The sequence below is a fragment of the Lates calcarifer genome, unplaced genomic scaffold (assembly GCF_001640805.2).
Source record: "Lates calcarifer isolate ASB-BC8 unplaced genomic scaffold, TLL_Latcal_v3 _unitig_758_quiver_1385, whole genome shotgun sequence".
In the NCBI taxonomy this organism is placed as follows: domain Eukaryota; kingdom Metazoa; phylum Chordata; class Actinopteri; family Centropomidae; genus Lates; species Lates calcarifer.
Genome location: NW_026117973.1, coordinates 6,935 through 32,111, shown reverse-complemented (window position 1 = coordinate 32,111; position 25,177 = coordinate 6,935). Strand labels below are relative to the sequence as shown.

The following is a 25,177-nucleotide window of genomic DNA, read 5'->3' as shown; positions in this document are numbered from 1 at the left end:
AAGTTTTAGTAATCCATACTTTTATTAACACAGTCAAACAACACTGTGAGCTGTGGTATTAGGCTATATGGAATTCCACCCTCCTCAGTGCTCCATTTACCCAGCCTAATTTTTTTCATATCACGCCCCAGCTATTATTTGAAGAATTTATGATTTGTGGTTTGTCAGTGCCCGCTAAACTGACCGATAAGACAATTAAATCCAAAATACTGTATTAGCATCTTTGTAAGAAGGTTCCATGTTCTCTTTGGGTGCTCTGGCTTCCTCCACAGTCCAAAGACATGCAACTTAGGTTAATTGGTGACTCTGAATTGCCTGTAGGTGGGAATGTGAGCGTGAATGGTTGTTTGTTTCTATGTGTCAGCCCTGCGATGGATTGGCGATCTGTCCAGAGTATACCCCAGCTCTCGCCCAACGACAGCTGGGATTGGCATTTTTCTGGTAAGGACAGTCTGCCTAGCTCACCAGCTCTGAGTCAAAATGCATTCATTATGTGCATTTTGACTGCACTGCATACTTCATGGCGCAGTGCGAAATGGCAGACAAACTTAGTGTTGACTTAGCATTTCTAATTTTGACAATGGCTTTTTCGACAGACGTCAGTTCAGCAGGAGCATAACTTCTCCTACAGTAAGCCACAATCACCATGACTGTCAACTGAGAACACATTTTTTCTAAACAAGTTTCAATGTGGCAGCATGTGGTGGCAATTAATATTTCAATGCTAACTCCAGGAAATGTATTTGGTCTTAAATAACTCAGGTCTCATCCCAATTTGCTGGAAGTCAGTATAAAACTGGCACAAACAAAAAACTTGAAATTCAATTATAATGCAAAAATATTTTGGGGAAATTGGGAGAAATAAATTCAGTATTAGACCATTATTTTCTTGAATTAACTACATATTAATCAATCACTTTGTATTGTCTAGAGGCAGAAGCTAAGTTAGAACATGGTGGGTGAGAATCTTTCAGTTTTGCTCCTCAACCAGGCAGACATGGATGTACTCTAATGCTTTGTCCAATACTTTAAATAGCTTATTTTTCTTTTATACCATAGAAAATAATTAATTTCTGCTCTTTATTTTGGTCCCTGTCTTTCTCCAAACTCATACTTTTTTTCATTTTGTGATATTGCTTTTCTAATATCTTTACTTTAAATGACTCATTAAGTGTCACACATTTTGTACTCTAATGTTTTCTTTCGTCTGACTTGTCACTGGGGCATGTTGTCAGCATGAGAACGGATAATGAGGTGTCTTCCCACTGTTTCTTGGCCAATATTGCCAATTTTGCATTATTTAACACTTTGCATTAATGTATAGTGTGAAATGGCCAAAACCAAATTTGAAAAAGCACTGATTCAAGAGGCAGGCAGATGGTAGCATAAAGAGGACAGAAGACTAATAAGGCTAAGGGGCGACGACATTGTACTGGAATTAGTAATATAAATTTGCGTACTGTGATTTAACATGTACAGACAAAAAAGCCCTCAAAAAAGCTTCCTTAAGTGCAATAAGATGCATTACTGCTACACTTTTTGTAGTATCATAACTAGAGCAATTTGCAAAATGTGTAGGTTACTCATGGTGGTAACTGTTGGGTCTCTGTAAATAAGTCTAAACCTGCTCAGTATGAAGATTGCCCTGAGATAATTTCTGTTAAGATTTGACTTGATTTCATGTGATTCAAATTCAAAATGATGAGGGCAAAAACAACATAACCATCACAGCAGAGTTAAAGGACAAAAATGATACCAAAGAACTTGAACATATCTGGGGATGGCTGGAGGTCCTTCTTGTACCTTGTATGCTTTCATAAGATCCAATGGGTCCACCTTGGGGCTGTCCAGTGAATCCTGGTTCTGTAGTAGCGATCGCACTGTCTCCTCCATGCTGTGCTCAAGAAGAAAAAAGGCAAACTGGTCAGTGTGTAGCCCACTGAACAGGAGATGAGTGGTTGCAAGTGCTAGGAATCAAAGTATTCGAGAAGGTTTATATATATCTTCCAAAAGAGATAATCATCAGGGATAGTTACTATTTCAAAACCATTTTAAGACCCCACCATAAACTGTAATTTAAAAGTTTGACTTAGATGAATATGAGTCTCCAGCCACACAAACATGCTAGTGCTCAGCAAGTAAAATGTTTATTGTGTTTATTACTAACATTTGCTATGGGAATGTCATTAGTTCCCACCCCACTTAGGAGATAACAAATTCAGCAGGATACATTGTCTAATTACTTTGAAAATGCATACATAAAAAAGTCAACTTTATGGTGGCACAAAATTCAGGCATTCACCAGTCTTTAGTCATTCATGTCTGGGGACCATGAGTGGCTGTACTGAATTTAATGGCAATCCCAAAAGTGGTAGTAATAAGATATTTCACTCTGGACCAAAATGGTGGACTGATCAACACTGATGTCCTTTGAGCCATGCCACTAGCAAGCCTAATAAAAATCAGCACTCTGCCTGTGTCTGAGCTTATTATATTTGAAAATATAGGCCTGCTTAGTTAGTTAGCCCTTTGTTATCACTTTGGGATCACAGTTGATGCCAGTCCTCTGTGGTGTTAGTGTCACTTATCACTGAATAGTGAAGTTGACAATGTCTAAAGCACAACGTAATTTTTCCCAGTCCAGTGGATACAGTAATGAAGTCTGCTAATTGGATGCAGAGGTACAGAACTGAGGGATGTGAAGCTGATAAACCTGTTGATAGAGGTTCTCATGTTAAAGGGACATTACACTTACTTAATATCTTTACACTTCATCATTCGCAGTGGCTGCATGAATATTCAACATCAGAACTGGATCTGGCCTACATTGCTCAGACTTTTCCACATCCATACCCAGTGATGCAATGATAATTGGTAACAGAAAGCAATTTAAGGGTGGTAATGATTTGAGAAATGCTGTCACCACACATCCCATCTACTGAATGAACAAGCAAGTGTGCTGGTAAAAATGTTATTTGATTTAAAAGAAATCTGAAAAAACAAGATGTAAACACAAACTATTACCTCATAGTGTTGATTCAGCAATTGTGTTCACAAACAGTTGCTTGTTCAAGCAGATACAGAGGAGAGTTTCCATTCCCTTGATGAATATCTCCAAAATTCACACTTTTAGCTCTGTTTTGGTCTCCACCAACTCCTGAGGGAAACGTGTGGCTCTTAAACTGCTAAATGCAGTTTAGCAGTTGCCCATTTTAAGTGAATGATAGGTTTATAAGAGCTTTTTTTTGTTTAAAACAGCTGCAGCAGGCAGAAAAAGCAAAACAGTGAGCTAAAGGATGCTAAAATGCTCAACAGAGCTGAGGAAAACTCCAGAGTTGGCTGATAATTCTCTGTGATCAATATAAGTGACCCCTTTTACTTGACACATAATCATTTGATCCATTGTTAATATTAAAAAGTAATAGTGCAGCTTTAACATTTGATTTCAGATACAAATTAAATTGGCACGTTTTCAAATGCCTAAGTCACATGTAGGCAATAAATATTTCAGACATTATGTAAACAGATTGTATGTTCACAGTTAAGTGCATCACAACCATCAAAGCTCTCTTTTCAACGTGTTTTTTTTTCTGCCTCGGAATAACCATAATACTGCAGCTGACATTTGTTCAAACGGCTTTGTATCAGTGTAGTCTTGCCTTGTGATTTTGTAATTGTTTTCCCTCTGAGCTGTGTTTGCTTGATAGGCACTGACCAGTAAGCGTTGACATTTTGCCCTGTCACTTCCAGAGCAACATTTTTCCCCGTTTGATGCATTTGGCATAGCCATTAGCACTAGCTGCTGACTATGAACACAACACTGGCATTCCTGCCCCAAGTCACCACCACTGACCTGAAACAAACCCGACCAAATCGAAAACAGCGGGTGCAGGGGGCGAAGGGCCGGTGGGGGGTGGGGGTGGGTGGATACTGGACCCCTGCATTCTTGAATGTAAAGTCCAGAAAAAAGGCAAAGTGAATCATTTGATGTGAATATGTGCAGATGTGAAACACAGATGTCACTGTTTGAGCAGACTATCAAAACTGTCAGGGTTGCGGATCAAATCCTATCAGGATAGCCCACTGAAAGTGCTTGCAAGTGCAGGCATTTCAGTGATTGAGGCACTTTGGGTCTGAATGTGTCCACCAAAAGGAAAATGCTATGAAACTTTAAATTTACGACAGACCGCAGGTGGAAGACCTACTGCAGAAACTATGCCATGGAGTTAATTGCTACAGTTTGTGCATGTTTATATTGTAACACATGATAATTCTTTAAAAACTGAATGCATATTCAGCTTCATGTTAATGTTTGCTCCACTGAGTTTGTCCTGAGTTTGTCCTATTATCCTCTGAGATCTCTCAGTCAACAAAAAAACACAAAACAAAAAATAAATAAATAACAACCTGTCAATCAAATTTGTGGAGAAAATATAACCCTGCAATGACACAAAACAGCTTACAAACATTCAAGTCAAACATAAATTCATTTTTTGTTTTTTTCATTTTGTTCCTTGGTGTTTGTTTTGACTTTTTGACTTAGTTACCAAAGAGAAGAAATGTACATTTTATTTTATTTTTTTCTGCTGTGAAAGCAGACCCTACACTAGTGTTCTCCAGTGATGGGAACATTTGGTTGCAAATGAGTTTCTGTAATTTGGTTGGTCCAATATCTGCACTAACACCACTAAAAATAGTTTGTAATATTACTTTGAATTCGCAAACCATAAAAGCCATTTGGCCTTAGGACCATCTGTAATTTCAGTACTTCTTACCTTGCCCCATGATGCTCTGAATTACTCTGCACTTAGATTTAAATGATCAGGTAATGTACAGAGTGCTGTGGTTGCTACCTGTTGCTGTGAGTTTTCAGAGTCATTTTCCAACACCACACGTAGCTTGACCCTCTCCTTTGTGTGATGCAGGATGAACACAACACTGTGTGTGTGTGTGTGTGTGTGTGTATAAGGGCTGTTGGTAACTCAGCAGGAACTGAAGTGACATTAACTAAAAATGAATGTTTAGGGTGAATCACTGCTACTGTTAGCAAGCTAGGCTGACCACTATCCACTTGCTAGTTAGCCTAGCTTGCTACCCTCCATTTTCCAAGTTAAATCCAAACCTAACAACACAATGGGGCCTCACAAATGTCTGAAGGGACTTTGACATGCTCCAGTCAGAAGCAGAAGCAGAAGCTCTATCTCTTAGTAAGTATAACTATTAGTTCTTCTTCAAAAAATGTATATTTCTTCTTCCTATGATAGTCCTATACAGCACTGACTGTGACATGTGTAAGTACCACACTGCTGCACTGCTGGCCTGTTGTCTTTACGACCTGTTCCTCACCAAATTGACAAACTGAACTAAATTAAACATTTGATGCCACCCTCTTTCACCGCCAACAAAGCCACAACACTCTCTCCATCGATAAAGTTGACAAATCTTCCTATGGGTCCTGTATAAATATAGATTACAAAATGTAACAGTTAACGCTATGCAATTCTCTTTCTGCATTGCTCTTCACAGCACCTGACATGGATCATCTTCTCACAGAGCTAGAGCTAGTCCTCTGCAAAGTTTTGCCGAATCATGGCTGCCCCCCACCAGCCCCACCCCAAGTCACACAAGTCCACCTGATTCCTATCAAAATTCATGTTATTCTTAGCAATATTTCATTCATTGTCTCCCCTTTTTTCCCCTTTCAGTCATCACTCACCCCATGCTGCTTTCCTACCGATGCTGCTCATATGAAATGAGGCTACCCACACAGGTCCTCAGTTTCCTCAGTTCAGAATTAGTCATCATTTTGTGTTTGTGATTGGGCACTGAAGGGAAAGTGGGTCTCTTGGTCTCTCTGTGGACCATGAGGGAAATAATGTGCAGCTGAGTGCTCTCAGAAAGGGGGAAAAACACAGCTCCCACCCTGTCTGACTCTACCCATACTAGGCCTCGTATACTTTCCGTGCCATCCCAGTCTCTTGTAGTCAGGCAAGAGAGGCGTCTGCGGTCTGATTGTCCCTCTGTGTTGAACCTCATTTCAGAATTGCTTCTGAATGAACACTGAATTTTTTGCCTTTACTTTCACTTAGCTAGTAGGAAACAGGATTTGGAAAAATGTTGCATTGTGGCACTGGCTACTCTATGGATCTGTAAAGACATGCAATTATTTTCTGAAGTATGTATTCACTGCTTACACTCCCACCACAAACTATAGTTAGGTTTGGACAGATATTATGGGTCAACATTTATCTTTTAATAAAAATCAACTGACATCCAGCCAGTAAATGAAAATAATTATCTGGATTCAGCAAATAGTTTCAGTAAGAGCTATTTGTAAAACCTGTAATGAAACCTGCAACCCAAACATTTCATTATTCTTGATTTCTTTTAGGATTTAATGATGACTAAAACAATAACAGTATTTTATGTAAGAACATACACATCAATTTACAACAATCAGCCACAACATTACTGTGAATCTGTAAACAACCGGTAACTGGTTTTAACGCTGTTGCTAATCCATGTGATCGCTCTGGCCAGCTTGAGGAGGTGGGCTCAAGCACAGTTCAGCTGGACTCAGGCACAGTCCGCATCTAGAGTGAACGCTAGTGAACGAAGTATAAGCTTTAAGTTCAGTTCAGCTATACTGACTGCTTGAATTTGGATTTTAGCTAACAAGCGTATGAGTTAGAAAGCATTTAGCTCAATCCTGGTAGCTAAAAATTGTTTATTAAATATAAAAATATGGACTTATACGTAATCAATTTTTATTGGTTTCTATTATTGTAAGGATTCTTGAAATCAGAAATACCTGCATGTAGTGTTATTTACACAACAGAAACAGCATATTGTGCAGTACATACACATTTTAAGCATCATACGTAGACACACATGTGCACCCACGCATGTCTTTACTCTATGTATATAACATTGCTTCAGTGACCATGCATAGATATTTGTCTTAAATGGAAATGACCCCTTCCTTCTTACCGGAGGGGTTTCTGCTGCTCTGTGACTCACTCACAAAGCAAGACATTCAACTCATTATGCACAACAATGTATGAATGAATGGCCTAGTTTCTTCCTTAAGTAGTGACATGACCCCTTTCCCCACCTCAGTGAATACCAAGCTCTATGGGGACCATCTTGATGCTTTTCTGTTTTCTGGGTTTTAATCTGTGATTCGGGTGTATTTGAATAATAAAGTGTAAAAGAATCAAGTAAAAGCTCATTTGGTTGCTACTTTATTCAGTGTTCAAGTTGAGGCACTCCGCCCTTACTAGACCTTGCCCTATATATCTTGAATTACAATTCCCACACTCAAGGTAGGGAGGAAGGAAGAGAGAATTGCTTTAATTTCAATACATGTTAAAATTGCTTTGACAATGTATCAATAAGAGACATGAAGGAGGTCAGCTCCTTAACTGCTCTGTATGCTCAAGCTCCATGTGGACACTGTTTGAAATGTGTGGTGGTTTACGTGGTTGTTACTAGGATAAAAGTTTAGAACATTATTAATATTCACAAAATAATAAGGTGTAGATGTAGAAGGTGTGCATGAATATGCTCTGGTTTCATTTCAACTCATACTTTCATCTGTGCTCACTGGTCTCCTCTGTTTCCATCCTTAAATCTGTCCTCTGCAACTTCTTATTCCTATTCACAGTCATACAGCAATACAGGGGATGTACACCTTAAGCCTGAGTTTGCAGGTATTGTTTTATTTGTCATATTTTAAATCAGATGTTCAATTTATGTGGAGACAGTGTATCAAGACATTGCATTTTGTGTAATATTACAGAAATGAAAGAAAGGACAAAAAGGGTATATAGCAGCTCAAATGGTGCACTAGCAAATTACTCAAAGATTATTGTCAGGAGTTTAAAAAGCACTGAAACTACTTAGATCTCTTTATGTGTCAAATATCTAAAACCCTTGGAAGCCTACTTCAAGTTCTTGGTGATAAAATTCCACTGTAAATAAAAAATGAAACAGAAAAGATCTTCCTGAACTTCACTCTCAAGGTCCTCAGAGGCAAATATTTAAAGGCATGTCACCGGCAAATGAGTATTTCATCAGAGCACTGAAAGTCAGGGTTTGCTTTAAAAGGCTGCTTTGTGAGACCCTGTCTGCATGTAAGAAGATCAAATGGACCTAAAAATATAGAATGCAAGAATGTGATTTAATTTAAGGGAAACATAGTTATGTCTGTTAAGAATTATAAGGTGTGATCTACAGCTGACTAAAACATCACCCTATGCGAGCAAGGAGGGGAGAAAAAAAAAACTAATATCTAATTTTCCCTAAATACTGGGCAGAAGATCAAATCCATGGCAGGGGTGAATTAACTCACGGACACAAATCGTTGGGGCCTAATCTCACACCTCGCTGAGCATATGCAGATGGGATCACACTTGGGATCACGAGGGGCCGTAGGTAGCCGAACAGTTGGCCGGACATAATGCTTAATTATTATTTCCCCTTATCACACGCTGGGAGGAGGAGATCAATAAGTTGGGACACGGTAGTCGTCTCTCACTGCAGATGGCTGACACTTCATATCAAGCTTGAGCGTCCAATAAAATTGAGTACATTTTTTTTCTTTCAAAGGCGACCTCTACATAAAGTGGGCTCTCAAGGTAATGAAACTGTCGGATGTCACCACAGAAGCCAGGCAGTTCATCGTGTTGGCGGTGTTTGGCCTTTGATGGATGTATGCTATGCATTATGTTCATTGTGATGTTGGATGGTTTTTGTCATTGAGTTGTGGCCATCAGCTTTTAATCTGCTATCTATCATATAAGGTACTGTGATAGAGGGGAAATTCTCTAAAAATAATGTACCTCACAGAGAAACCTAATTTCCCTTGCTGTAAGCTATAATGTTGACCAGCTGATGGCTTGAGTGTATTGAAGAGAACAGTGGCTCTCATTTTCATAACAAAAAATGAACTAATCTGACATGAATTTGTCACTGGACATCTTGCAATACCGAAAAATCAGCCCCTACATTACTCCATAACCATCATGGAGGTCTGTAGGGGAAATGGCTCTCCATGTGGCATGGTGTTTTATGCTGGTAGTGGCTAATGTAACCTCAAGCAAAGATGAGGTGGAGGCTACAGAAGTGGGGGGGAGCGGCTTCATTTTAACTCTACACCCCCATTTTTTTTCTTCGTCTTGAAACTTGTAGCCCATCTGAATTTATTAGATTTTGTGCAGCTCCCTGTGGAACCACGAAAGGCTTCTTACAGCTTTTTCACATATACAGCAGTTACAGGAGTTCCCCTTCAAGTTTGTAAATATCTGCGCTGGTATTGCCCTAAAAACTTTGGTCAGGCTGCGGCAAAGTACGAAACTGTATTACAGCTTCCTTCAGCCTGGTGTGGTGAAGGTGCTACCTGGAGAAGTGCTGCTGCAGTGTCACCATCTGCCGCCCGCCCTGCTGAGACTTCACCCTCTCCTTTCTCTCTGCGTCCAGATGTTGTTTGTTCTCCAGCTGGGGATTATTATTATGGATCAGTCACTGTGGCGTAGCTGTAGGGGAGAGGAGTAAACACAGTTAGTTAGTTGTTAATCTTGCATATCATAATCCCACTGAAGATTTCAAACATACAGTACATCTGTTCATTCCCCACTTACCCACCACCTCTCTCTCTCTCTCTCTATAAAAGCACACTTTGTCAGCAACTTTACTTGTTTGGAAAAGAGCAGGACCAGTGTGCAGCCTCTCCTCTCCTCTCCTCTCTCCACCTCACACAATGTAGGTTTGTATTAGCGAGGACATCCGTGTTTTCCCCACAGCTGACAGGTTCCGAGTTAGACAAACTCCCTACTCATGACATTATTACAGGGCCTTGGGGTAAACTGTCATTTTGGAATCAAATACCTGTATATTTAAAAAAGATTTAAGGAAGCCCTCACACAGTTAAGGCAGCAAAAGTTCAAGTGTGGTTAATATTATAATAACTGTATTACCTTGGGGTTCGTCTTTTGGGTGTTTACGTGTCTGGATATTGCTGACCTGAAAAAAGTTGTGCTACATATTCAAAAGAGAGTTAACACCTCTGTGTGTGAGCTGTTCATGTTGTACTGCCGACTGTAAACATGAGGTGAGAACACAATATATGTGATTGCTGATACTGGCTGTAGCATGTCCTGAAAAACCTGATATATAATAATAATACAGTGGTGGAAAAAAGTTTTTGGACACCCTTAAAATTTTACACAAACTCAAATATTATCATGAAATATTTGGGGATTTTTTTTTGTGTGTGTTTCAAAAGGTGTGGCTACATTAGACAGACACAAACAAATGCAAATTATATTTTTTTTGTTTATTGTTTACAAGAAAAAACTAACAACACTAAATTCTTGACAGTTTCAATATTTCAGTTCTCAACATTGTCTGTATCAAAGTCAACAAATAACAGAGAATGTGTTCAAACCTGAACAAAAAATAAATAAACCATCACATCATCAAATTAATATTTAGTAGTCCTGCCATTAGTACGCAGTAGAACTCTAATCCTGGCTGGCATGTTCCTCATGAACCTTTCACACTGTTGAGGGGTAATCTTCTCCCATTTTTCTTGAATTACTGCTTTTAATTCTTCTAAGTTCTTTGGTTTACGCTTTGAAATAGACCTTTTAATAACCCACCACAGATTTTCAATGGGGCTCATGTCCGGGTATTGAGCTGGCCACTCTAAGACCTGGATACAGTGCTCCTGCAGCCAAGTTCTACTGGCCCTGGATGTGTGACAAGGGGCATTATCTTGTTGAAACATCCAGTTTTGACCTCGATGGAACACTGCAGAATGAGTGAGAATGGCGCAATACTTGGCAGAGTTCAATGTGCCGTCACAGACAGTGAGATGACCAACACCAGCAGCACTCATCCATCCCCAAACCATGATACTGCCTCCACCATACTTGACAGTAGGTACTGTACATGCTGGAGATAATGCTTTGTCTGGCCTTCTGCGTACCCTCACATTATCAGGAGGAGGATAAAGCTGGACTCATCTGACCACAGAATCTCCTTCCAATTTGTTGGATTTGTTGGGTCTCTCTCTGTAAATATCTATTTTAAAGAGTATGGTCTAGACCTGCTCTATATGAAAAGTGCCCTGAGATGACTTTTGTTGTGATATGGCGCTATATAAATAAAATTGAATTGAATTGAATTCCTGGCTGGACAGTTCTCGTGTGCTTGGGCCCAACGACGCCGGGCTAACTTCTGTCTCACATTGATCAGGGGCTTCTTGACAGCCTTGTAGGACCTTAAGCCATGATCTAAAAGTCGGCCACGTACAGTGTGGGTGGAACACTGGACACCAGTTTGGTTTGACCACTGCTGCGGAAGCTCCTGTGATGTCATTCAGTGGTTTTCCCTGCATATGCGGATCAGTATGCGGTCATTTCTTGCTGAAGAAACCCTTGGACGCCCAGATCTTGGTTTGTCTTCCAAGCTGTTGGTTCATCTGTATTTCTGCAGAGTGTATCCAACTGCTGAAGGACTGCATCTGCACTTCCTGGCTATCTGGCGGCAGCTGTACCCTTCCTGGCTGAGAATCTGTATCTTCAGGTGTGTTTCCTGCATTAGGTTCCTTGTTTTAGCCATTTTTGTCTCTGAAGAACTTTCAAATGTGCTGGCTTTATATAGACAGGAAGCACAGCAACAAAAATTGTGTATTTTAATAAAAAGCACGACCTTCATTAGTGGAATACCCAAAATTTTTTATGTATTTTTATGGAACTAATCAATTTTAAGTTTTTAATGGCTTTTTTAGGATTTGTTTAGTATTTTGGCTGTGACTGTACTAAAAGAAATTGCACTTGAAGACCCAAGAGTGATTCTTAATGCAGTATTTCACAAATGCATTGGGTGTCCGAAAACTTTTTTCCTCCACCGTATGATCATTTCTCGCTATATATTACTGCTTTCTTTGCATTAGTGTAATGGAAATCTTTGTGAAGAAAAGCTATTTTCTTCTTCAGCATCAGTCTATGGAGAGCTATGAAGTGGCCAACGGAAGTGTCAATCAAACTGATAATGAATCCCTGTTTTTTTTCTTTCTTTCTTACAGCCTGCTATAATACCAGCCTCTAGCCACCAGTTTGGCTCCCTGTGACTCATTTTAGCCATCACTCTCAATTATTTCTACTCCACCATGCAGTGCTGCAGTACAGCAACAAAAGCTGAGGTTTCACTACCTCACCTATGCTTTAAAAACAAAAAAAAAAACAAGAACCAGTGGTTTTTGTTCAGAAGAATGTGCATGAACATTGAACAAGGCTCAGCTCCATGAAACCATGAAAATAGAGCACCTAAATGGAATGTGGCCATTGTTAATTTGATTATTCACACCAGATTTATCTGCCTGCAGTATCCTGTAATTAGCAAAATTAAATACAACTTAGCATGTATAAATGGTGGTTGTGAAAAAGCTGCTTAACGATATTACTTTTACTACAGTTAACAGACAACAGTAATACCACATCTCTTCAAGTGAAATATTTTAGCACTGAAAAATGCACATAGAACAATAGCAAATCAAAACAAAACTGAACTCTCCTCTTTCAGTTTTAGAGGTGAAAGAACATTTTCAGAACAGTGATTTTGTGTAGATATTTCTGGCAACTAAACTTAATTAATGTGCATAAATTAAAACAGATCAAGCATTAAAATGTCCTCACAGTCACACCTGCTCACGTTCCCAATAAGCATTATTCATCAGTTAATGAGGTATACTGGAATATGCTCATCATTTTTCAGTCAAGTAACACAGGAGTCAAGACTCTGACACACAGCCACATTTCCACTGGCTTTGTACTTGCAAGCAGATACTTCAGAGTCAGTACAGAAGGTCATTCAATTAACAGTCATGTGATGTTTTTATTTATTTATTTATTTTTATAATCAGTCCTGTTCTGGGAAATGGTTTTAATTTGATATTAGGATTTAAAAAGATAAGAATTACTGATCATTACTAAAGTAAAATAATAGCGATTTACTGTAATTGACCAAATGATCACTCTGAATCATCCTTCATGCCAGGAATAAAAATGAAAAATCAGTTTTTCAATTACACAACACTTGAAAATGTATTTAATCTGATCTTCCACATTGTTCGTCTGTCCTTCAACCCATGAAGGCATATAAACACGGTGAAGAATAACAGGCCTATACTAAGTGGATAAAAATTTAGTCCATTTTTTCTTCATACATTAGATGCAAAGAAAACAAAGAAAGTAGTCCAAAATGAACTGATATTGTGGGACTGGTAAAAATGTTACCCAAGCTTTTTCAGGTCTTTAGAGTGTTGTATATTTTACACTGAAAAAGTCTAAATTTGGGCCTGGCAAGGGTGTAAAATTTGAATCAGCACTGCCATCTAGTGGTGTTTGCAGATCACTACCAGGATGTAGGATCATTGCACACATTTAACATAAAGTATAGAATTAAAGTACTATATACAGTGTATACACACTTTATTTTATAAGGAAGTAACATTAACAGTAAAATATTGTACAATAAAATAAAAATAAAATAGCGATAGCAGTAGAGAAACAGTAATAGCAGAGCTCATTTTTGACATTGGAACTTAGTTGTGGTGGTATCAAGAATTAATTAATTAATTCAATCTCAACTCTATGCCAACATGGCTCTGAAGTTCTAAAAGTGCTCAGCAAAATGGAAATTTGAACAATGACAGTTCCATTACAGCTGGACAAAGCAGTGGTGTAATGAGCCAGCACTGGGCCCCGGTGCAAGATGACCAAAGTTGGCCCAATGTAGCATCACCCAGAATTCCTCACTGGCATGTTTGCACATTTTTGAATTTCAAATCATCCATTAATCCCTATTTAAACTTAACTGAGAGATGTAACATAGAAGAATGAGCCCATAAACTATGGACACTATTTGCTTAATGACTTGGCACACAGAGTACAATAAATACTTACTTGCAATAAAGTTTAGTTGCCTCATGAACACTGTAGACTCAGCGCCAGAGATGTTTGAGCTTATTTGATATAATAGTGACAAGATAAAATTAGCTGATAAAGAAGGGTCCATCTGCGTGAGCCCTGAACCACTGTGTATCTGCATTACCTGCATATATAGTTGGGGCAAAGAAAAGTTATGCAACATAGTCAAAAGCTCTGGAACAATTTTTTGCCATGTAAATTTGTAAAATTTTGTCCTGCGCATTATATCATCACACATATCCATGTAATTGATTTCATATACAGGACATACAAAAAGAAAAGAGGTGTATCCATCTTCCTTTTGAATGTATTTGGATTTTTAAACTTAATGCAACAATATATTCAAGCCTGAGAGAGGAAACTGATTTCAAACTGTTTTGTAAGTATGTTTTCTTTGGTGTTGATAACCTCTGCTAACTGTTTCTTTTTGTTTATTTGCTTTGTTTTGTTTCACTCCTTTGGTTTGTGAGTGATGTAGTCCTTGAATGATACTCAATATCATCAATATCAATATCATAAATGTTTACATAAATCAGGCAGAAACAACATATTGACATTGAAGATCTAACAAGGTTGAAACTACTCTTTATTCATAACTAGAGAGAGAGAGAGAAACTTTCACGTTTTTTTTTTAATTTATTTTCACAGTCCTGCTATTACAGATGTGAACAACCAAATCCACTTGTGATATGTTTAACTTTGATTACTGGGCGAGTGATTTATCACCATAGATCCATGGCTGTTGTCCTTGTTTCCTATTCCTTTCTTTTTTTACAGTACATTAATCCTGGCTCCAGTTAAATAGTACAGTCTCTCGCTAAGAAAAAATAGATTTGTTCACGGTTCTGTTGAGGCAGCCATGTATCTAATGGAGGCTTTGTATCATAAATTGCTCCTTTTCAGCTGTACATGAAGATTTCAGCCTACCTCCTTCAAGGAGCACCATAGCCTTTTTTTTTTTTTTTTTTTACTGCATTTTAAGGTTAATCCTTTGAGCATACCACTGTCTTTTTTGATATTAATATAGATATCAATAGTTTAAATATAGTAACCTAACCTGAAGAGACTGTTTAGTTTTGACATATCATAGCAGAAAAAGCTCAATGATGGCTGCATTCTAGACCTGTGCTTTTCCTACTATAACATGTCAAAATGTCTGTTGTGATAAAAGACCCTTTCTGAGGTGTTTATTATATAGGTTACCTGATTTTTTTTGAGCCATCTTGGTCCCTTCTACAATTGCCACATTAAACAGTCTGAATAATGCTGACATATGTTGTCCATATGCTGCTTGTCTGATGGAAAATTAATTAATTTAATTTTAATTTTAATCAAGTTATATTTATGAATGCCTTATGGATAAATGATATAAACTACTGTTTTCTTACATCTTTGAATTGTTGGGTTAAACATCTTGTGGGCTTGTGTGACAACATAAATGTGTTTCTCAATACTTGTCCAGTAGATGGAGTTCTTCAGTCAGTTTCCTCTGTAGACTTGCATCATCTGACTCTATCACCTGCTTCCTTGCATGTGCATGTGAGTTCATTTTGCGATTTTATTGTGTCTCCATTGAGCCACACTGAAAGCAAAGCTAGAGAAGGCGAGGAAAATGGGCAAGATATGCGTCTATGAGCCAGATTACACCTCAGCCTGCTGATGTTGGCTCTGTCAACTGAGTTACATGCTATCTTCAAATGAGTTATATGACAATGATGCTCAGAAATAATCCATCTGTTTGAAAGGAGAACACCTAACTTAACATACCTGTTAAAGTAAAATGATCTAGTCTGGGAACAAACAAATCTTTTTTCTCCTCTGAAGTGTGTTGAGTCTACAGCTTTGCTTACATGTACTATTTTAGTGTGAAATACTGACAGAGAATTTTATTATTTCACCAGTAACTGCACAGAATGTTGTAATAAATCTATGTAAATGTTCACTTTGAGCTGCAAATAATTGTGTAAAATGGCAGATGTCTCATTTGTATGCAGAGCTCTTCAACTGTACCCATTGTGATGTTATTTCTATAGATCAGCTGGTTCTATGTTTCCCTTGGGATGTACGGAAATGTCAGTTGCACACTTACACTGCACATAGAATACAATAGGCTACTGTAATTGCACATCATTATAAGCCCATTATATTGAGAGATCTCTATTCTTAAACGTCATCCACACAGTGACGCACAGTTCTATGGACACGATCAGGCCAGTGTACAAATGTAACAATCACCAATACAGGTTAGTTCTATCTTCACTAAACTATATACACTGATTTTATTCATTCATGCATCTCAATGAGAGTGAAATAGCCATTTTACTCACAAGAGAAGCATGAATATTGAGGATTTAGATTAAAAAAAAAAAAAAAATACACTAACAGAGAGAAGAACAAATGCAGACAATGGGTGGTAGCATGGATGTTTATCCACAGTTTATATTAATGTGCATCAGTGCACGTTAGCAGTTAAATAAATCTATTTAAATAAAAGCTATGACTCCCTGTGAAATGTAGATGGTATAAGTGGAAGGTATCTAAAATTAAGTACAGAACAAAGCAACAAAACTATTATTGAACAAAGAGCTCAGCAGACTGCAACTTACTGTCTATAGACAAAAGGAAATGTAAAAAAAAAAAAGAAAAAAGAAATGACCTCAACACTATGATAACAGATATTGAACATGCATATGTATTTAGAATATTAAACCTCTTTCTTCAGCTGCTAAGTGCTCCACTATGTGTCCATCTGCTAGTCACTAACTGTGTCTGCCTGCTGCTTGGTGTTGAGCAGGTAGTGTGCAGTTGATTTTCAGAACTTTTTTAGAGCTACCTGCCGCAGTTGAAAAAGTGCTATGAGAGCGGAGACAGTGAGCCACAACAATAAAGTTGTGGGTCGGACAGCTAAACAATGAGCTGAAAGTCACTATAAAGGTCCACAAAGCTGAGGGAAGCTGCAGATTCAGGTGATAGTTTTCTGTTGGCTTATCACCACCAAAGATCCTTTTGACATTATAAGACTGTTGTAGCTGATTTAAAACTAAACTAAATGTTGTTTTCTCTTTTTGCAAAACATCACTGACAAGTTGCTGACTTCAGCTAATCACGTGTTCACCGGTATTTAGGGACATGAATCAATCATCTCACTCACAGAAAGACAGCAAATAACCAGGGTTCTCAAAGTGGTGATCTATTCCTTTAAATTTGCTTGTGTGTTTTTCTAAGTGGTGAGGATTTTTGTCTTAATTAGCTCGTGTTTTCTTCCTGTAAGCAGCAACACACTGAGCTCTTGAGCAATGCATAAAAATTTTATGAAGAGAATTGCTTTTATATTCAGATAGTCTGAGTGAAAACTTCATTCAGTTCATTACAGGCTAACAATTATCTGCCTAAACCTGCGTTCAGCAATATCATCATCAGTACAACATTATGCAGTTACAATGGTAATCTGATTATCACTGTGTACTTGCATGAGATGACAGTATTCAGTCTGCATAAGAGCCCCTATTATGGTGTTTACATATCCTAACATACTTATCAGTACTTTCAGTACCATACCATCAGTGCCACTGAGACAAACAGTTGAAAAGTTCATTGTACTTTTCGATCACAGTGCTGCAATGCAGAAGAAAAACAAAGCTAGCGTGTGTTTACTTGGAGACCTCTCAGTGAGGGAAGCACTCCAGTGTAAATAGTGTAATTACATATCTTCCTTTTGGGTGGGTGGGAGGGTAAATTGGTATAATCAAGGCCGCAGTTCAGCCTCTGGCATTGATGTTGGAATGAATTAGGACAGGACCTTACTGAGATTTTGCCCCCTGGGTATCTAATGAATACATACTTCTCCCTCAAATCACATCCTGCTGATATAGTGGCGAGCCAGTCCTGTGACTGTGCCATACCACTCACACAGGGAAATGAGTGGTGCAGGAAATGTAGATTTAAAATGGAATTTTGGGTGCACTTCTAGACATCAAGCTGAGGCTCGGAACTCAGACAACTTGTACTGTGTACACAAGGAGAATAGAACAACTCTGTGAATTAGATAGCTTTTGTTGAGTATAGTGTTTAGCCCTCAATTTCATAGAAAGTGAGGGCTAAACTTTAGTGTCTTTCTGTGCTACTACTCCTCTATGTACTGCTACTACTCATATACAGTGAGCTGCTACACTCTGAAACTTACTAGTTCATTTTGTCAATTTAATAGGTGTCATGTCCAATTCAGGAAATCTGCATATGTGCGCTAACACTTGGCCAGTAAATTTGTAATTATTTGAACACAAACATAAGTTGCTGTGACCCTTGGTTAAGCAAACAATAATCCAAGGCTGGCTATTGCGTGGTCATCACTATATGCATGTATGACATTGAAAAACATAAATTCAACAAGACTGATGGAGTCTACAGTCAAGCTGGCAGCTCTGTGAGGCTGTGCTTAGGTACAGTGGTGTTTTTAGGTAAATGCTCACATTAGTTTGCCATCATGCTCACCATGACAATGGCAGCATGTTGAATATATATATATATATATATATATATATATATATATATATATATATACACTCCCTCCGATTGTTGACAAGATATTCAACTTAGCTCCACTTTTTAATTTTATTTTACAAATGTCAACTCATGGTGGCACTAAAGGAAAAGTCAGGAGATCACAAGAGTCAGCAGGATTCATCTTCTAGGGACCATGAATGTCTTTATAGAATATAATGGCAATTCATTGTGTAGTTGGCAAAATATTTCAGTCTGGACCAAAGTGGTGGACTGCTTAGAGTTCTCAGATTTAATAAAAGACAGATTTGTTAACTCTGAGCATACACAGAAACTATAACAACAACAAAAAACAAATAATAAAATAAATGCAGTGACTAATGACTGACCCTGTGACTGATGGAGAAATACTCAAATGTCCAGAAAAAGAATACTTCACTCTGTTAGTCATGAGCCCATCGAAATCCTGACAGTATTTGTGAGTTTTTTTTTTTATTGATCTGGTAAACATGGAAATATTATGCATCCCTCTCTGCTTCCACTCCATAAATAGTCCTTGGTTGAGATATTTTTAGCACAAAGCTATTTTTTATGCGTCCTTGATGTTGCAAAGGTTCTAACTCACTGTAATGCTGTTACCATTCTGTCGTTCACAGCCTCTAATCTTATTCTGCAGCAAATTTTTATGGAACAGTCAAGTTAAATCTTTGATGAAGAGCTATTTATTACAGATTTGGTTTTAATTTTAACTTTTATTTATTCAGAGGATGATTCAGCTAAGCACACATGCTCTTTCTCAGTTCCACTCTGCTGAACATTTTAGTTAGATCTAAGATCATCTATGCCATCTAGGTCATCTATCACTAACTGTTTTTTATGCATCTTATAAACCCACTGTATGCTATATGCAAGCACAAGTTACTGACTACCATATGAACACAGTGAAGCATTTAGCAGCTGAAGAGCCAGATATGTTGGTGGAGACAAAGACAGACACACAACTCCAAATAAATAGAAAATCTGTGTTTCCTGGATGGTAAATAGACAACTTCTTGTTAACATGTTAACAATATCAAATGTGCATATGCACATTTGCATATTGCATATGTGAGGAATTATAAAATTATGTGTTATCCAGCCATTCATTTCTTTGTTTGTCAAACTGTGACATGTGAAAATGTCTTCTGTGAAAGAAGCCTTTTGACTAATACCAAGGGTCATCAGGAATAGCAGCTAACACAGCAGTTTACAGCTAATATCTTTTAGCAAGTTGGCAGCTGCTGTTGAATTTATACCACCTGGCTGTTGTTAGATGGCTGTGGCAGTGTTGGCTAAATAACTAGGTGTAACCTGACAAAGCAATCAACACTTTTAGAAGTAGAATGTGGCAGCATTGCAACCCTTGGTAAATACGCTGTTATAGTGTTTCATCACATGCAAGCATATAACAAAACATGGTTATGTAAAAATATATCATGGTTATTAGCTGCATAGCTGCAAAATCAACTCTCCTTTTAGCTCTTTTTTGGTCTCCTCCTACATTTATCAGGGTGTTTATTGATAGATGCTCAGCTTCCTTCATTATCTAGTTGGTAATTTTGTCTGCCATTTGGTGTTGGACAGGTAGCATACAATGGGCTAATCTGAGCTTTTTTGTTGAAATGGCTTTCAAGAGGTTAATAAAATCATTTTAGAACACACAGCTCATTTGCAAACAAAGCAACTGGCTAAAAGAGACTAAAAAGTCTTTTTAACACTGAGTCTATGTTAATTTCAAAGATATTGATTACTGCAGTTTTAAGATTTATCTACAATGGCTCCTGAAAGAGATCTTAACTCATGTTTTACCCACATATTCATGACCAGCAGGAAGACTCCAGTGACAGCTCTCCCTGTCAAAACCCTTCTTTAACCTTTAGGCTACTGCTGAGCCCTTTTATGTGGCTGCACAATGCCCTCATCTTGTCTCCCAATCGAATGCATTAGGCTATCTGCCTCAATGCACCAAACGTGAAATAGATGCAGCTACAGACAATGTTATCCCCTTGCCCTGAGCTACTGTACATGCAGGCTTTTTCTGCATTGAGGTCAGGTTATCCATGTTGCTACAATAATACTTTACAGATGTCTCCTACTATTGAATAAGTCAACTAACTCCAAAGTATCAGAGGATGTTGAGGAGATAAGTGAGGCTGGATATTGTAGTAGAAGTCACACAGCAATAACAGAGGCAGGAGTATGGGAATTGACAAATCCTTATTTATTTATTTTTTTAATGCCATATCAGTGGAGCAGTTAAGTTTGTGTAATAGGTCAGAGTCTGTGTGGTAATTTCTTTGCCATGGGGGACAGGGCCTAGTTGTTCACTTTTCTTTTTTCACTGTAGTTCACAGCTGTCACATTTGCTTCAGCTCTCTATTTAGCCACCTCACATGTTAACTCTTTCCATTCTTTCTGTTGAGCTGAGAAGCTACAGCACCATGAATGGTCTAATAACCAGTCTGATACAATAGCAACCACTGGAAACACTGCTGTTCCTACAACTGTCATTAGCACTACACCTACACAAATATACTGTAGCCATTCTAGTGGCTTGCAGGACATGTGAATAAAAGACACCTTTTGGTGACGTCAAACCCCTTTAGAAGTGTTGACTACAGATTTTTGTAATTACTGGAAAGTTCTCTTGATGGTCTTTAGGTATATAACACCACTCTTAAATGGAGCCATATTTTCCATGACATAACTAAGGAAGACAAATTTACACTTACTGAGCACCTCAGTAGGAACACCAGTACACTTATTCATGCAACAATCGACCAATCATGAGTGTGCACCAGTGCAATACATAAAATCATGCAGATACACGTCAGGAGCTTCACTTAATGTTCACATCAAACATCAGAATGGGGGAAAATGTGAACTCAGTGACTTTGACTGTGGCATGATTGTTGGTGTCAGATGGGCTGTTTAGAAACTGCTTATCTCCTGGGATTTTCACACGTAACACTCTCTAGAGCTCATTAAGAATGGTGTAAATAAAAAAGAAAAAAAAAACATCCATTCATCCATTCAGACAGAAATGACTTGTTGATGAGAGAGGTCAGAGAAGAATGGCCAGACAGTTTGGAGCTGACAGACAGGCTATGGTAACTCAGATAACCACTCTTTACAACTGTGGTGAACAGAAACGCTCTCAAAATGCACAACACATGAACAGGTGAAGACTTGAGAAAACACAGCCTGGTCTGATGCGTCTGGAATTCTGCCGAGGAATGCAGATGGCAGGGTCCAAGACCATGAATCCATGGACTAAACCTACCTACGGTCAACAGCCCAAGCTGATGGTAGTGGTGTAATGGTGTGGGAAATGTCTTCTTGGCACACTTTGGGCCCCTTAATTCCAATCATTCATTGTTTGAATGCCACAGCCTATCTGCCTATAGCCTATTGTTGTTCATCCCTGTATGGCCACAACTGATCATTTTCTAATGGTTCCTTCCAATATGATAATGCCCTATGTTACAAAGCAAACATTGTCTCAAACTTTCATGGACATTACAATGAGTTCAGTTACTTTAGTGACCACCCCAGTCACCAGATCTGAATAGTAGAACACCTTTGGGATGTAGTAGAACAGGAAGTTGGCAGAATGAAGGTGCAGCTGACAGATCTGCAGAAATTATGTGATGCTAATCATCTTAACTTGAAGCAGAGTCTCAGAGGATTGTTTCCAACATCTTGTGGAATCCATGCCACGAAGAACTGGGGCTGTTTGGAGAGCAAAAGGAGGCTCTACCCAGTATAGCATTACAGACTTGAGTCTGTCCTGCTGATACCATTGTGTAGACATTTGTGCCACCAATGGCACAAATGTTCAAACCGTATGTCAGACAGTTGGACCACAGTATGCCTTTTCATCAGATGTGAGTTTTGAGTATCTAACTATGGTCTTAAATGCATTACCTGCAGAAAAGAATCAGTAAAAACTATGAAAATGTGTGTTGAATTATATTGAATAAATTAACTGACCAAAGGGCCTGGGTTAGGGCTCAAAATTCTGAAATTATGAGATGACTAACTAATGTTTTTGTAAATGTACGACCTGCCATTATGCTTTTTCAAAACTATTTGTCAGATTAAATAGAAACCCCTCACCCCACAGGTTAGGGGTTGTGTCCAGCCATTTCTGTAACTTTCCAAAACTGACAATCCAACATTCACACCCACTTCATGCTGTGATTGGCCATGTGTGTGGGGGTGAGGAATGAGGCAGGGTTTGAACTTCTCTATCAAGCTCTCATTATTGACACAGCTAATTCTGTCACTTATCATGTAAACAACAAAACTGAAATGTCTCTCAGGAGAGATTGTCTGGAAATGTGTGTCATCCCCCCATTATGAGTGATTGCATCTTCCCTCTTCTCTGTGACGGTCGACCGACCCTTTTTAAATAAGTCAGTAGAATTACAAACATCTTTCTCACACTACTAAATCAGCATCCAAGGGAAAACAAATATGAAATATGAATATAATTATCACAAGTGAAAGGCCTGAAGTCGGCACTCCTCACAATCATACCGCATGTGTGTAATTACTAAATGGAATGAGACAGGTTTGCCCCTTGTTGACCTCCTGACCTTTGTTTGACCTGAAAAGTGTCTAATCTCTGGTCAAATGACTCCCACTACTTTGTTTTGTGGTTAGATGACATGTTAATCTTTGATGTATCTTATCAAGTTTTTAAGGGGACTGAATAAAATTAAATTCAACTGAACTGAACTAAGTTGACCTGAACTGAACTGACCTACACTGACCAGACTGAGGGGGAAATGACTTGGATGATGTTTATTAGACTGGTTCATTTAGGATTCAGTTGAATCAAATTTATCCTTCCTAGTATAAAGGAACAAATAGCTTTCGCCTCATGCCCATTGTTCCCACCAAGCAGACTAAAGGCAAATGCTTTCAGAAACCAAAAAGACTTTAATAAATTATTTATCCAGGTTTTCGCTGCCTGTGCCATCCTAGCCTACTTTCTTTGGTACTTTGGGGGAAGCACAGTTACTTGTTGCTCACTATCTCCCAGGTCATACATTATACATGGAGCTATTCTGCATTTTGCATGCATACAATATGGCATTCGGTTCATTATGGAAGCCACACCATGGTGCACTGTGAAGCCCAAATTTTTTTTGTTTTGTGTTTGTGTCCAAGACAGAGCAGACACATGAGTGGAAAACAAAAAATGGATCTACATGGTTGTAGTAATCTGTAATGTATTCATTCAACACACAGGCACACACACTCAAAATCCATCACCTTGACATTTCAGCGTGCAGGTCAGAGCAGTGCATCCTTACCCTGTCGGTTGCTGTGTGTATCCACGGAGACAGATGTCAGCAGAGGAAGTGGGCTCAGAAGTCTCTGCCGAGGTGTAGAGCATGTCTCGTCCACATTCACATTCACAGACAAACCAAGGAGCAGCCCACAGCGAAGAGCCGCCGCTCCACAATCTGGGTCAGTGCTGCCGGAGCCATCCTTATGGGGAGGAAGATAGCCACGGAGGGGAGCGCATACGTCACAGGCCCACATGGATCCTAGATCCCAGCCACGGTCGCATCCTCTGTCTACAGCTGTTTTGGATCCAGATGCGATGAATTCCACTGAGACTCAGAAGGGAGCAAATCCATGAGGGTTCTCACATCCACCCACACGACGATACCTTTCTGCTATGAGAATATAACCTCATCCGCGCAAAGCATCACAGCCCCAGCGAAAGACTGCCTCTATTTCTCCTCCTCCTCTCCCTGCCTGCCTAATTCACTGCTTTATCGCTCTATTTCTGTCTTTCTCTGACGCTCACCCATATTTCCACTTCACTGCTCTCTCTCTCTCTCTCTCTCTCCCTCTCTAATTCTCAGCTGTGTCTCAGTGCTCTGCTCAGCCTGTGCCTAGAGGATGTTGAACATGTGTTTAGGGTGGGGGTTGGGGACTGCTGACTTCATAGGTGGCACGCTTACTTCCCACACTGATAGGTTAGAGAGGATGGCACTGTGCGCTTACATAGCAGCCTCTAACTGGCAGTTGCTTTAGATAAAAATCTGCCTGGCCTCTTTTTTCTTGTAAATGTGCCTATTTTTGATTCAAACATCTCAACTGTCATGAATGAGATGAATAACTGTGATTAACCGTCACACTGTACTTGATTGGTGGAAATCTGGAGTGGTACAACAATGAGGGGAAGGAGGATTTCTACATGTAATATGATAAAATCGCTGTCATCTCACTAAATAGCCCCAAAGGACTGACAGAGGGGAAAAAACAAACCCTGCAGGAGCAGAAATGATATGCAGCACAAGAGTGTTTTTGTTCCCACTTAACACTACTGCTTCTTCCTAGACAGACAAGAGGTGCATTTCTCTACATTGTACGACTGGAGCAGAGGGAAAAGAGAAGATGTGGGAGGCAGCAGAGAGAGCGTAGGGAAAAAAATGGACAAACAGAGGGGGGGGGGGCGGGGGAGAAAAAGAAAGGGAAAAGGAGAGAGGGGGAGAAGAGAGAAAGCAGGAAGAAAGACAGAAAGAAAGAGCGGGGGAGAGAGAGAACAGAGAGCTTTGGAATATTTATAGAAGGCTGGAGACTGATGTAAAGAAATAAGCTCCTCTATTTCTGTGCTGTGA

General features: G+C 38.9%; 1 long non-coding RNA gene across 1 annotated transcript; it reads right to left on the bottom strand.

The window, feature by feature from the left end:
* Window positions 1-1,618: 1,618 nt before the first annotated feature.
* On the bottom strand, window positions 1,619-24,557 carry LOC108879811 (uncharacterized). Its single transcript, XR_001960399.2, has 3 exons — window positions 23,858-24,557; window positions 9,401-9,536; window positions 1,619-1,894 (listed from the first exon to the last, which is right to left on the bottom strand). It is a non-coding gene; the product is annotated as an uncharacterized LOC108879811 (long non-coding RNA).
* Window positions 24,558-25,177: the final 620 nt, after the last annotated feature.